The sequence below is a fragment of the Crocuta crocuta genome, unplaced genomic scaffold (genome assembly GCF_008692635.1).
Source record: "Crocuta crocuta isolate KB4526 unplaced genomic scaffold, BGI_CrCroc_1.0 scaffold222, whole genome shotgun sequence".
Taxonomy (NCBI): Eukaryota; Metazoa; Chordata; class Mammalia; order Carnivora; family Hyaenidae; genus Crocuta; species Crocuta crocuta.
Genome location: NW_027528806.1, coordinates 1,379,627 through 1,395,098, shown reverse-complemented (window position 1 = coordinate 1,395,098; position 15,472 = coordinate 1,379,627). Strand labels below are relative to the sequence as shown.

General features: G+C 36.2%; 1 pseudogene; it reads right to left on the bottom strand.

The window, feature by feature from the left end:
- Positions 1 to 5,336: 5,336 nt before the first annotated feature.
- LOC144224741 (U6 spliceosomal RNA) lies at positions 5,337 to 5,435 on the bottom strand (annotated as a pseudogene).
- Positions 5,436 to 15,472: the final 10,037 nt, after the last annotated feature.

Below are 15,472 nucleotides of genomic sequence, written 5' to 3'. Positions count from 1 at the left end.
GAAGTTCTAGAATATAAGGGGGTGGGGGGAAGAAACTAAGCAAGGGTATATTTTTAGGCAAAGCTCTGTGGAGGGCAGTTTCTTTTTAAATTGCAGGATTAGAATGTGAGTTATGTTGCACCCTGTGAAAAAGGGTTTCCTCAGGTCAACTTTCAGGTACTTATGACTTGGGAGCAAAGTGGCTTGACTTGAAGGCAGTCCTTCAAGGGAGAGTCCCAGGGCAAGCTCTTGCACGCAAAAGCACTCTGAAGTCAGGGGTGGAGCACTGTGGTAATCTAAAACTTGGAAATTTTCTCAAAGTCTCCAATACTCTTCCCACAAAAGGGAGCCTAATTCTTCCACTCTTTGATATGGGCTTGTCCTAATGACTCACTACTAATCAACATAATATAGCAGAATTGACACTGTGTGAATTTCAAGGCTAACTTCAAAAAGGTGTTATACCCAACTGATTCTGAGTCCTCTTGGGCTAGTCTTGCTCTTAGAACTGAAGTACCATGTAATGAGGAAGCCCAGGCCACATGGAGATGTTTGGCTGACAGCTCCAACTAAGATCTAAGACCATGGCCAGCATCAACCACAGACATGTGAATAAGGTGGATTTCCAATGATTCCATCCCTCAGCCTTCTGGCTGATGCCCCAGGCATCATGGGCAGAGGCCATTCTGTCCCTGCTGTACCTTGTTCAAATGCCCAAACTGCAGAATCCATGAACATAATAAGTGGTTGACCTTCTGCCACTGAGTTGTGGGGTCATTTGTTACATAGCCATAGGATCTGGAACAGGCAGAGAAAATGTACATGATTTTGTGAGAAGTGTCTGAAGGAATATGGGTGGAGTACTGAAATCTGTGACAGTGCTAATACTATTTTTTTGCTAAAGGATTGTGAATACCATTTCTGTCTCAGGTAATTGGATAGACTCATGGGATAGTGTGATTTGGGGGAAAGAACATTGGTTATGGAGTCACAAGACCTGGGTTCAAATACCAGCTTGGCCACAAGTCTCTAAATCTCTTATAAGTTTCCTTATCAGTAATATACACATAATTATACCTATCTGCAAGACAGTATGCAAGAGTATGCAAGAGTATCTGAGACACAGATACTGTGCATAGAATCTCAGTGAGTCTACTTTCTTCATCAAAATGTGGGCCCACTTCATAAAGACCAATGCTATTTTACCCAATTCTTGCTCAAGTGAACAGTTCTCTTTGGTAATAGATGAGAGGCTTGGACTTTTTCTTTGACTTTAAACTTTTTCTGAGTTAGAAAACCTTTTTCAATCCCATTAATGATCTCAAAGAACATTTTTATCAACTTATTTTTCCAATACTAAGTGGATGGCCTGTGCAGGTAACGTCTTAAAGAGAATTTACAGTTCTCCTCTTAGGGTGCCATTATTATTAAATAATGTGGCATTCTCCATTATAGAAACCATCTTGACTGTTGGAAGCATTGTCAAAACCATATTTGGTGAACCAGGAATGAAATGTATCCTTATTAAGTTATTCAACAATTTTGAAGTTTGCATTTGGAACTATTCAGAGAGTTCTTTTTAAGCTATTAATTTCACATGAGGCAAGAAGACATGTCTAGACAAATGTTCCTCAAAGGAAGTATTTTAAAATAAAGCCTTTTCTAACATGGCTATATACTCTTGTGCCCGAACATTTTACTTTAAAATCACTCTGATATTTGCTTTCTTGAAAGCAAGCTAATGTTCTGTGAATTAACCAGACTTCAGAGAGTTCTGGTTTTTATGACAAATTTTCAGGAGTATAAAAAAACTTAGTTTTGTTAACAAAAAGCCTTTTGACAGAATATTTTTATGAAGACTTTTAAAAAAAATTTAATAGGATTTATGGGCCTATGGACATAAAAAGTAATGGGGAGACCATACTCTGGTCTTAGAAGAGTCCAATATGAATATAGGGAAAATTCAAAATAAGAACCTTTGTGATTTGCAGTGGCATATCATTTGGTTATTGGTAAAATGACCTGCCAAGACCATGGAATTTTAAAATCTTTCTTGGTTTCCGTACATTACTGACTTTCTCAATAAACTGTGTTTGGCCAACAATTCAAATCGTTGATGATATAAAGCAATTCAGCTGAACTCAAGTTTGTAATAAAACTGATGTCTGACTAATTCTCACCTTGTAAGGGGTTTTCCAGACAAAAGCACTGGAGTTAGATTCAGGGCTATCGCCTGCCTAATGTCTCTCTTTCCAGCACTATCTCTAGAAAAGTGCCTTCGTAAATCACTTGCATACAAATCCTCATACCACTGTCTGAAAGGTGACCCAAGATTTCTCGCTGCTGTCATCCCACAGGGAGATGAATGATAGCCATATATAGGAATTTTGGACCTATGAAGAGTTTTGACTTTCTTATGAGGCTGCTAACTCATACATTTATGCAACAAATATTTACTGAGTGTCTACTGTGTATAATTCTAAGCACTGAGAATATAGCAGTGAATAAAACAGGTAAAGATCCCAGCCCTTTAAGGTACATATTAGAAGGTGGGGAGACAGATAATAAGCAAACAAAAAATGTATATAATGTCTGATAGTGTTAAAATAACATAGAGAAATATGAGACACGAAAGTGAGTGTGGAAGATAGGAATTACTACTTCACATGGCGTGATATGGGGAAGAGCAGTCCAAATAAAGAGAGCATCAAATGCAAAACCTCTGAGGTGAGAGTTAGATTGACAAATACAAGGAATGCCAAAAAGGCCAGTGTGTCCGGAGCATAGGGACAAGAGGGAGATCACAGAGATGTGGACTAGATCTCACAGTTAAATTCATACAGTGAGCATGAGAATTAAGAGAGTCTTTAAAGAGAAAGCAAATAAGATATCAAGAATAGAATTTATAGAAATGCTTCCATTTAGAAGGTGGAAAAAGACAAGGAGGTAGTAAAGGATATTAAAAGAAGATGGAAAGGGGACCCCAGAAGAAAACAGTGCCACAAAGGCTTGGAAAGAGAAATTAATAAAAGAGACTGTTCAACAGTGTCAGCTGAATGTCAACTGTTTAATATGCTGCACAGAAACAAGGATTAAGTAAAAATAACAAGTAAAGACTACATAAAACCTTTTTGATTTGCTAATCAGAGGTTGCAAGAGATCTTTAATAGTTTTCCCTGAGTGGTAGGAGTGGATGTTAAGTTGGAAAGTAAGAAAAGTAAGGGGTGAAGAAAAGTAGGTAGCATATGTGTGACTGCCTTCTCTGCCCATTTTCTCTCTCTCTCTCTTTTCTTTTCTTTCTTTCTTTCTTTTTTTTTGATTAATTTAGTCACAAACAGAAAAAGGGATATAGGATGATACTTTAAAAATACAGGAAGTATTTGCAAGAATTAGCTATTGACTTTCCCTCTTTGTGAATATGTGGCCACTGTAACCACTGAAGAATTCAAAATCAACCTGATACTTAAGTGTATTTCAGCTAGGGAATAACATTAGCATATAGTGACTTATGCTAAAAGGCTTATTGGGATGAGACACAGTCTCTCCTTCAGTCGGCTCTCAAGATTAGAATTAGTTTTTGCTAGGTTATTTATCCACACCTCGTCCCTCACTCCACTGATAATTTGACGGAAAGATTTAGCCATTCCAGTTCTCCTTTGCACACTTATTAAGACGATGGAAGTAGTATTTCTAAGCAGTTATTATTAAAATAGATCAATGATGGGGCACCTGGGTGGCTCAGTCGGTTGGGCGTCCAACTTCGGCTCAGGTCATGATCTCATGGTTGGTGGGTTTGAGCCCCGCATTGGGCTCTGTGCTGACAGCTAGATCGGAGTCTGAAGCCTGTTTCGGATTCTGTGTCTCCCTCTCTCTCTGACCCTCCCCTGCTCATTCTCTCTCTCTCTCTCTCCCTCTCTCAGAAATAAATAAAACATTAAAAAATTTAAAAAATAAAATAAAATAGATCAATGATAATGGATTTGGGTAAAGGGATTAGCCAAATCTTTTTGGTTACAAAGACATTTTCTAGGTCTTTTAAAAAATTTTGTAATTGCTTAAAAAAACGGGCAGATGTATGCTAAGCTAACTGGCAGGCACTGTAATCTTGTGCTTTGTACATTTCCTAGGGCAATGCTGACATTCAATAAATGTTACATATTAATATTAATACTTTCCATGTTGCCTTCATTACATTTTTATACCTTAATTAAATGATTATACTGGAAGAAAACCAGATGATCAGATGATTATAAAATGTCTCACCCTCAAAAGTCAAAGATTAACTTGTTAAAATCCAATGCCGCTACACATAATCGACCAAAGAAAGCACATTTATGGCATTACATATAAGGTGTGATTTGCTTTTCTCTCGTTAAACTAGGGAACAAAATGAACATCAAATGATGTTTTTGGCTAGTTGGTCTTCCCATGATGTGCTATTAGAATATCTTTGGGTCAGCTATATTTTGCCTTCATACAAATAGTAAGAAGCTAAGCTTGAAACCCTCACTAGAAAAAAGAAATTTTATGGAAGAAATTAGGACCCAGCTCACTAGTGCTACAGCTTTCTTAGGCAGTGTCCCTTCATAACCTAGATCACAAAGTAGAGTAAAAGGAAGATTAACGCCAAATGGATCAATGATGCTAGTAAAGTTCTTGGTGGGGAATACTGAGAATTATGTACCATAATTTTTTTACCAATTAGGAAGGGAATCCAGTGAGACTTCTATACTAGAAAGATCTGTTCAGAAAAAGGCAAACATTTCCATTCCAAATCATCTAAATCAATGCTAAATGTGAGGAAAGATGAGGGTGAACAGAGGTAATAGTACACAAAACATACAAAGTTTAGAGGAAGACTCAAGACTAATCTTAAAACCCCTTAAAACACCATTTAAAATATTCTACTAATTGAATTTTCCAACTCGTTTAGAAAAAATGATGTGGCTTCCATTGGCTTGCATTTTACTTTGGGGTTTATCAGTTATAGCATTAATGGTGTTTTGTTTTTAAAAACCTGTGGTTTTCAAAAAATATTTGTATTACAGTATGTCAAACTTGGTGTTCTTAAACTTACTTAAAATGATCCTCTAGAATGCAGGTGTTTTCCCATAATACAGGGATAAAACAGGATCTTTTTAATTTAACAAAATTTTACTACAAAATGTATTACATTTTTACGGTAAATGGATTAATGATGCAATATTTGACTGACAACAGCAAATCAGGAGTAGTTGATTAACAGTAGGGGAAAACCAGGAAAAATCTGTTACGTGAATGCAAAAATCTTTGTACATCAGAGATGTCTGACTAGCATTGTGAAGAACCCAGAGGTTTTTGGGTGGGAATGGGAAATTAGTAGCATTAAGTTGTTCTTTCAACAGCTTTTTGCCTCATGCAGGGGCCATGCTAATCTCTGTATTGTTCCAATTTTAGTATATGTGCTACTGAAGCAAGTGTTAGTCCCTTTCTTGTGGTAAGATACATACCAGAAATGATTGATTGGAGAATTATTTTGGATTTCTGATATATTCAAATTCTAGGTACTGATTGATAGGTGTGATATGGAAACTTTAGACTCCTTTCTTCCTTTTGCAATATCCTCTACTCCACGTAACACCTCCAAATTAACAATATTTGAGGACAATCAGTATTACTTTTTAGACCTAAAAGATTTCTGTTCTTTAAATTATCTTCAAGAATCAGGATTAAATGTACTTTTTCCTTTCAAAAATTAGTTTTGCTTAGAAGATGCTCATATATACTTAGGTTGATGCTGATTAGGCCTGAGATCTCTTGCGGCAATAGCGAAATAAATTCAACACAATTGTATACCCAGTCACATTACTCTGTTAAGCAGAATTTTAATACAATAATTGTCCATATTAGAAGAGAGCTTGTCAGTCCCAGCATGTTTCCTTACAGGCATTAAGATAAGTGGTTGTCATCTACATACCACTATTTTTCTGCTTCTGCCTCCTAAACAGATTTACATGGCTTTTGTCTTTGTCGGTGTTTTGGGAGTTGTGATGATGAATTAGGATGTGAAGTTTGTTGAGACCGATTTCCCATTAATAGGGGGATGTATTATTGTATTTCATCACACTTTAAAAACATTTCTTCTGTTTTAAAAGACCATTTTCAGAAACACTCTCTGTCTTTACCTAAGGTTTTCTCCTAGGTTACTTTAGAACATGTCATGGAGTCAGTTCTGTGGAAGAGTTTGCAAGTACAGTCTGGGGCAGTGTGGTTCAACATACAGTCAATTGATACTTAAAAGAACTATATCTTTTTAACTAACTGGTTTCTACCTCAAATTCTTCTTAAAAATAGGTTGGTAAGACAACAAACAATCAGGGCTGAACTTTTGGTGGACAAAATTTGCCACAAGGTCAGAAAGTCTTTCGTTCTCAAAGTTGTCATTTATAAGTACTGCAGACAACACATGTTCTTCTGATCAATCACTTCTCAAAGGAAAAGTCTACATATTTAGGCTCCCAATTCCAGACATTCTTTCTTCAACATCTTCTGAAGTTGATTCTGGTACCAAACCAAAAAAGATTGTGGGTTCAAACTAGTAGGAAGTAATTAGGCGTTGATGGACTGTACCGTCTGCTGGCATTATGGAGGATGAGGGCCTTGGAGCTGAGATCTTAGTTCCCAAATTCAGTATGGCAGACCACCCACAAGATCAATCTTCTGACAACTCTCAGGAAAATGCCTACTACAAGGGACCATGTGCCAAGGAACAAACTAAGCTAAGCACAGTTTCCTTTAATATAAAATCTCTTTCTAAACACACACTCACATATACTCGTACTCACACGTACTAACATACACACACACACAAAGACACACACAAAGGCAGATATGCATGCACACACACATAGATCCATGTGGATGTGCAATTTATAATTCATCCGATATCCTATCTTTAATCGCCTCCCAAATATGGCCAAACTAATACAATGCAAAATATTTATAACACTGGTTTCAGAAAACAGGTTGCATGCTAGCATCATGGAGAGTGATTCACTATACTTACAAAAGATGCCAGCCTAAGTAAGAAAACACTGTCTGTTTTCAAGAAGCTTAGAGTTTAGCATGTACCAAAGAAGAAATTTTTTCATGCACTGATAAAGATAATATGTATACGATACAAAGTAAAATTAAAATAATCACTTTAAAGGAAGTATACAGTGATAAAAGTGCTCAAAGGTGAGTGAGATATATCTATTTAGCTTTGTCATCCTTATGAATACAGCATACATAATTTAACTGTGAAGCATAGCAAGGCACTTAAAATGCAATCTTATTATAACAATATACTTTTTTTCTACATGTATATAATGCTATTCATAAAATAATTTCATTAATAGATATTATAATGAATTCTACCCATATATTGAAGGTACTACTATATATTAGGCATTTTATCTTTTATTAGATGTTCAAATATTTTTGAATGAATGAATTAAATGGTGGAAATGGAATACCAAACAAGAAAACTGGCTGATTCCAAAGCCCTTGTTCTTTTCATCACAAAATGCTACGTTTCTAAATCAGTAATCTCAATCTTGGCTACACATTGGAAGCATCTAGGGAGCCAGGAAAAGGACTGACGCCTAGGTACCATGTCCTAAAATTCTGATTTAAGTGGTCTGGGGTACAGCCTGGGCATCAGAAGTTTTTTAAAGCTCCTCAGATGATTCTAATGTGAAGCCAAAGTTGAGAATCCTTGCTCTAAATATACTCTTTTGAGATAAAAATACAGAAGCTCTTAGTGGCTAGACAAGAGTTTAACAATTTAAATAAGAAAGACACAGTTTAGCACAGTGTTTTAGGATGAATTTAGATAATCTGTATGAAATTTAACACTTTTAAATACAGGCCTTTATAAATGCAAGGGGTAGGCGGTGCAATTAGAAGGTTCTTTAATGTTCAAAAGGCAATACCTCAACCAAAACTTAGAAATATAGTCAGGTAAATAGCACCAAGCATTAACAAATCATAATCACTTTATATGACTTCCTGTATAAAAATATATGTGGTAATTAGGCACAAGAAAGGCTTTCTGTTATTTAAGAATATTACAAATGTCTTAAGCAGATTTCAGATTTGTCAGATTTGAAAAGTTTCATCCAAATTCTTGGGTCCCTCCATCTATACTTGAGCCTGATCTAGAAGTTCCCTGCAGACCTATTCACAGTTACTCCCTTTTATCCAATGCAGCATGTTTGGATCATATATGAAGTAACTTCATACTAGTAAATTTATTGTCCAACCTACAAAAAAGCCACATGAAAGGAGGGAAAATTTGAGATCTGTAATGTGGTCACTGCTAACTTAGCCAAAACTAACTTTTTGATATCTTTATGTTCTTAACATCTGCATTTTGCTCAGTCTCCAGAGTGGTAGTAGAGGTGATATAGGAGACAGATGAGAAAAAATAGAGGAAAAACAGCCCTCCAAAAACAGTATAATAAATTATTATAATGTATCTTCATTAATCATGCTCAGCTATGGCTTCAATTATTTATTTTTCAGTGGAGGTTTAAGGGTGAGTGAGTGAGGCTTTCTTTCAAGCTGCTTTATGATTCTTTAAAAATCTGAGATGGAAAAAATTCTCAGGCCTTAGCACTGGGATCCTAATTTAAGTCTCATTCCTATTGAAGCCAACAAGAAGAAACAGCACAGAGGTATCCCACACCTGGGAACCTATAAATCTATTGTAATTGCTATACGGAATCAGGTTATTGTTTCCCCTAAACTAACTTGGCTCAAATTTTTCCTCACATTTTAGAAATGATATTTATTCTAAGGAATACAAATATCTTAAAGGAACTCTTTCATAACATTATGCTTCAGCAGTGGAAATATTATCTTCCTGGACCATCTACAGCAAGTCACTATACAGTAGAGTGAAGCTGCTTATTCCAGGATCACTGCAAATTATCTCTTCAGTTTTCATGGTTTTGCACCAGACTTCAACTTCTAGTCACAACATGACTTGAATAGTTTGAAAATAATCCCTCTCTCTGATGCCAGCTGAGGGTGGCCTTTTCTGGAAGCCCACAAAAGATGGAATGTCTGAGATCCTAAAGGTTTCTCTTTGGAGTTTTAAGACAGTCCACACTTCCTCAAAGATGGTGCCAAATTCACCAAACTTTTCATAAGTCTGACCCAAATTGTAGACTGTGCACAGGGCCAATCACCAAGCCAAACTCATCTGGTTCAAATGTATAATTTCTGTAAAACTGGCTGCATCTGGCAAAGGGAACAGTAGAGCTGGGCACTGATATACAGCATGTGAGACCAACATGCGGGTACACACAGGCCTAGCAGGAAAGGAGCTTGAACTGGGCCTGAAGCTCCAGAATGACTAAATGGAAGAAAGTGAAGCAGTGGCTGGTGAAGATAATACATATTTTCATAAAACTTTGCTTATTTTCTTCAACTTTGAAGAAGCTGAATAGACAAATAATAACTGATGCTACCACCACCCCAAATACTTCACAACTTTTATAAACGAGTTCTGCTTCAAATGGCTGAAATGAAAAAAAGAAAATATAGCCATGAGTCTAAAAACATCGCCTTGGAAATAGTATGGGTGTATTCTAGGTGGGGGTAGCATGCAAAAGGGACCTGGTGGTTTGGGATAAAAGACAGGTAAAAAAAAGGTGAAAACAGTGAGAACATGTAGTTCTATTTCATCACATCTGGTGGCCACATGTTTCCTTCATACTTTGGGATACAGAAGCAACAACTTTTCTCTATCTTTACTTAACGAATATGTTCAGTGTTTCCAAAATTCACATTCTTTGTGACAACAACCACAAAAGAAGAGAAGAATCCCTGTACCTTGAAACATGCCATTGCTCAGGTTAACTCTTCCTCCTTCTCTTTGTTATGGCTCAATGCAATGGGAGATGATTGAGTCAGGAAGTCACAAAGTAAGGGACAAAATTTTTAAAATAAAGGATCATCATTGGTATTTACCCAAAGAAAATGAAAATACTCATTTGAAAATATATATGCACCCCTATGGTTACTGCAGCATTATTTACAATAGTCAAAATATGGAAGCAATCTACCTGTCCATCAACAGATGTATGGATAAAGATGTGGTATATACATACAACGGAATATTACTCAGCCATAAAAAAGAATGAGATCTTGCATTTGTGACAGCATTGATTAACTTAGAGGGCATTATGCTGAAGTAAAATAAATCAGTAAAATTAATCAGACAGAGAAAGACAAATATCATGATTTCACTTATATGTAGAATCTAAAAGACAAACCAAACAAAAAAAGCAGAAACAGACCCATAAATACAGAGAACAAACTCGTGATTGCTAGATGGGAGGGGTTGGAGGGATGGATAAAATGGACAGAGGAGAGTGAGAGATACAAGCTTCCAGTTTTTGGAATGAGTAAGATGAAAGGTACACCGTAGTGAATATAGTTAATGATACTTTAATGCTGTGGTGTTGTATGGTGACAGATACAACAAGACAAGCTACACTTGTGTGAACAGCATAATGTATAGAGTTGTCAAATCACTATGCTGTACACCTGAAACTAATGTAACATCATGTGTCAAATACAATTCAAAAAATTAGAGTGAAGTATTTAGACTCTATGCTGTAATAACAGGGAAAAACAAACAAAAAAAAGAGCGAAGAAAAACATGCTAAGAACTTAATCTTAGAGAACATAGAACCTAAAGACTTAAAGTCAGAAAGAAACTAGAATAGTTTACTTTTAAAAAGGAAAGGAAAACAAGAAGAAAAATTATAATGAAAATAACAGAAATTTTGTTGTAGGGGTTGGGTTCAGGGCATATGAGGTGTCAAATGTGGGAGAATATTCAAGGATAATGATGCCCAAGACTGCTCAAAAGTCTTGGAAATTTCACATTGTCTGGAGACCACAGTGTTGTGGTAGAAAGCATTTTTTAGTGAATGGGAAAGTAGACAGGAAATTATACATGATTTCAATATCTATTCTTTGGCCTACTCTCTTAAGAATGCTATTTGGGAAGAAAATGGAAGCAATCACTGGAGGAGAATGAAGGGTAGAGAGTGGATTTTTATTTTTAAAAATTTATTTATACCATGGAGTAAACAAATCAGTAGAGAGGCAGTGGGAATAGGAATATATGGCAAGATTAGTATTGGTTAGTGAAAGGGAAACTCTTGTTTTGAGATCATCAGAGAATTTCATGTAGAAATTTTGAGGGTTAAAAGAGAAATTAAGGGTGTTCTTAACTAATGAGCTCTGTTTCTGTAAGAAGTAGTGAACCAAGCCATTTCCTGTGGTGGTACAAGAAAGATAGACAGTTATGAATACAAATCAGCCAGTGGAATGGCCAATGCTAGAAATAGGGAGACAATCAGTTAGGTGTAAGTAAAAGGATTTTTTGAATAGTATGGAGTCTCTAAATGATCTTAGGAAATGTAAGTTTGTAATAGAGCCAAATTACATGTGTCTCCCCCAAACAGTTGGCAGTCTAGGGATACAGTGAAGAAGGCAGATGTTTTGATTGATCCAGATTTGATAGTTGATGGAATAGACAAGACAAAAAGACAAAAGAATTCAGAGTACTGTTAATAAAGTAAAAGGAGATGTAGTCTCAGCTAAGGAATCCCTAGGAAAGAGACAGAACTAAGAGAGACAGACATAGAGCTAAGCTAAGACACAAAATCTTATTATTTCTACATTAGTAAAAACTGGAGATAACATGAATTTCCACTAAGAGTGATCTGGTAAGTAAATTACAGTGAAATGAAATAATGGAATCCCAAGCAGCAATCAAATAGAAAGAGGCATATCTACACGAACTGATACACAACAACTCCAAGATGTGTTAAATGAAAAAGCAAATGCAAAACAGGTGTACTGTGTGCTACCATTTATGTAAAATTAAAGCAATGGCATGTACACACACGTGTGCGTGCGTACATAATATCTCTAGAAGGACAGAGAAAGTTTGGCTATATAAATGCCTCTGGAGATGGGGCAATATGGCTGCCAGTAATGGCAAAGAAGACATACTCTCACCTTACCAAACATATGTTATACACTTTTCACTTTTTATTACATACCCATATAATTACCTGAACAAAAAATGTTTACAAAAGTTATATGCCATCATTGTATGCCATCCCCATTAGTGATGAGGGCCAATGGGGCAATATACTTAAATAAATTTGTGCTTACTTTTACCTGAGTCCTATTGGACTAGTCAATTTTTAGTTATATTAGATAAAATGAGATAGTTTAGTATAGGCAATATTTTTTATGTCCTGAACCATCAAGACCTAGGGTTCAAAAAAATAAGGCTATTTCTGATAACAATGGCATGCAGAAAAGACATGCAAGTTGAATTGTCCTACTGACAAATTCTTAGCTGGAAGAGAATTCTATAGAAACACTCATCCACCTTCTTCAGAACTTCAGGAATAGAATGAGTTTATAAATAAATGTTCAGGTACAGTTCTACTGAAACTTAAATACCATGTTTTATACAATAAACCTTTCTTGGTTATTAAGATTTTTTTATGGCTTAAGGAATTTTTTTTAAGTTAAACATCTCTGAGGGTCTACTTAGCTATGAGAAAATACACCTCATAAGTAGTAAAAATCGTCAGTACTTTTCTTCTTTCACAGCAAGCTATATACAGTCTTCAGCTGCTTTGTGTAGACAGCACCTACATTTCAGTCTTATTTCTGAAAAGACATATGCTAGGCTGTAATCCATACTTTGCCAAATAAGTCTGTACAGATCCAGAGTCATCTTATTTGATGGGATATTCCAAAAGTTCTATACAGAGCAGGCGGATAGAGGCTGTAAGATGGAGAAGACATAAATACACCTGGGGATAGTCTGAAAACAAGTATAATGTACAACACAAACAGCTTTTGTAATGCCCAAGTCTCCATATGTATTCATTATTCAAAACTAATAGCAATTACTGCCAAATCCCACATTGCTGTCTGTGCCGATTTATATTGTGGTCGGGGTGGTGGTGTAGGGAAAAGAAAAAGAGACAGAGAAAACTACAGAAGCAAGAGAGAGACTTAAATTTTTTAGCTTTATTTATTTATTTATTTATTTATTTATTTATTTATTTTGAGAGAGAGAGAGAGAGAGTGTGAGCAGGGTAGGGGCAGAGAGAGAGTGAGCAGAGTAGGAGCAGTGAGAGAGGGAGGGAGAGAATCCCTGTTCATGGGGCTCGAACTCATGAACCACAAGCTCATGAGCTGAACTGAAATCAAGAGTCAGACGTTTAACCAACTGAGTCACACAGACACCCCGAGAGAGACTTAACTTTTATTAAAGAAAATATTGGTCACAAGTGTCCACTTCTCTAGCTTACTGGAAATCCGGTTAGTTTGAACCATTTCAGCAGGCTCTAACCAGGCTCACATAAAGCACACCTGACCCTTGGCTGCCAACTCAGAAGGTGAGGCATGGGTTCAAAGAGAAACATGGACAGTGCTGCCTTCCCTGTTTATAAAAAATACCCTTATGCCTCTATAACCTACAATGTCATTTTCCCACTTTTGTACGTCCTAGAGAGCTACACATTCTTCCAAGTTTGGTTCAAATGTCCTTTATACAATGTCCTCCCTGCTTCTCCAGATACTGCACATTGTGCTAATACAATTCTTGGCTCACAGATCTATTACAGCATTTCTCACAGAATTTTGTAATAAGTAATTTATACCTATACTGATAAATATCTGCTTCAATGTTGGGCTATGAAGTCCATGAAAACAGAGCCCTTATCTTTTCATCTTTGAATCCCCAGCAGATGACAGTGACCCAGCAGGCCACAATGTAGATTCAGGTTCCTCATATACAATGTAGAAAGAATAATTTCAGTCTTGAAGTGTTGTAAGGATTAAAAATAATACATGTGCAATGTGGAGAAAGGAAAACCAAGAGGAAGTGAAGACTAGGAAAATGCTTAGTACCAGATACTACTCTGGGTGGTCATATTTTTTCAGTCAGCTTTAGGAGCAGAGAGAGAACAGAAGGAGCACAGAGGGACAGAGAGAAGATGAACCAGGTATACAGCAAGGGATAGAAAATGGAGTGAGGTCATTCTTGGCTCTCCCTACAGCTTTATAGTTCTAAGTTCCATTCTCCCCGAGGTCCACTTTCATTCTTTAGCATTAAAGGAAATGGGTTTAAGCATAACGTGTTCAAGAAAGAAAAGTTTTTACCATTTGTTAAGTGATGAATAGCTTCTAAAGAGAAGAACAGAAACAGAAGTAGTAAACTGGAAGGGGCTTATAGCAATGATGTTTATATCATATCTTTTGGATGTCTTGTGATACACGCAGGAGATTTTTATATAAGATATACAAGAGGAATCCAGAGGCCAATAAATCAAAGTTGGACATTTAAGCCTCTTCTCAATCTGTATACTCCTCCTGGATGATTCAATATATACCCAAAGTTTCAACTACTACATAGGTACTATGGTGTTCACACCTTCATCTCCAATCCAGGACTACAGCTTGTGCTCAAAAGTCTCACTTCCACTGCCAGCAGTAGCTGAATATAATGGCTTACAGGCATCCATGTCTCAACATCATCAAACACTAATCTTCATATATCTACAAATACCATTTCTCTTCCAAACATGTCCCTCTACCTGCATACCTGGCTTCAGATTATGGATGCCACCACTTGATACCCAGTGTACTTAGCTGGAAAACTGTGGTTAATTCTTGACTCCTTAATTTTCTTCCCTCCCTACACTTAGGAGAGCAATGCTGAACACATACAAGGACATAGGCTTAAAATTTTGACCGGCCTAGATCTTGGCCTTATTTAACTTATCAGTTATGTGACCTTGAAAATACTACATCCTGTGATTCATTATCTTTATTTGTAAAGTGGGGCTATTAATGCCTATCTTAGAAGAGTGTTTAACAACTGGATATAATGTACACAGAGTTGCAGATTCCAACCCCTAGTACCTGGACATGATTTTATTGTGTCATAGAGTAGAAATGGTTTGTTTATTTATAAGTTCCTACCAGACTTTAAGCTATTTGAGAAGGGGACCCTAATATTCTCTCTGATACTTTGAATCGAATGAAGAGTAACATAGTTTTTCTTAAAAACTTTGAAACTCCATGTCAAAACAGAATAAAAGACACAAGAAACCATGGCATAGTAGATAAGAATCTATCTTATTAGGATATATATATATATATATATATATATACACACACAGGGNGTATAAGAACTGTGTCTGCTTAGTTTGCCACCATACCTATCACAGCCTTGGTTTATAGTTGGCACTTATTATGTATTTGTTGAATGAGTAAATGAATGAACCAATAAATGAACAAATAAGCTCACATAAACCTCCTGAAATCTTTAGGTAGATTCTCAGTGATTTCAACATTCTGTTGAACGTTGAATATATATATACATATATATGTATATATATATGTATATATATAT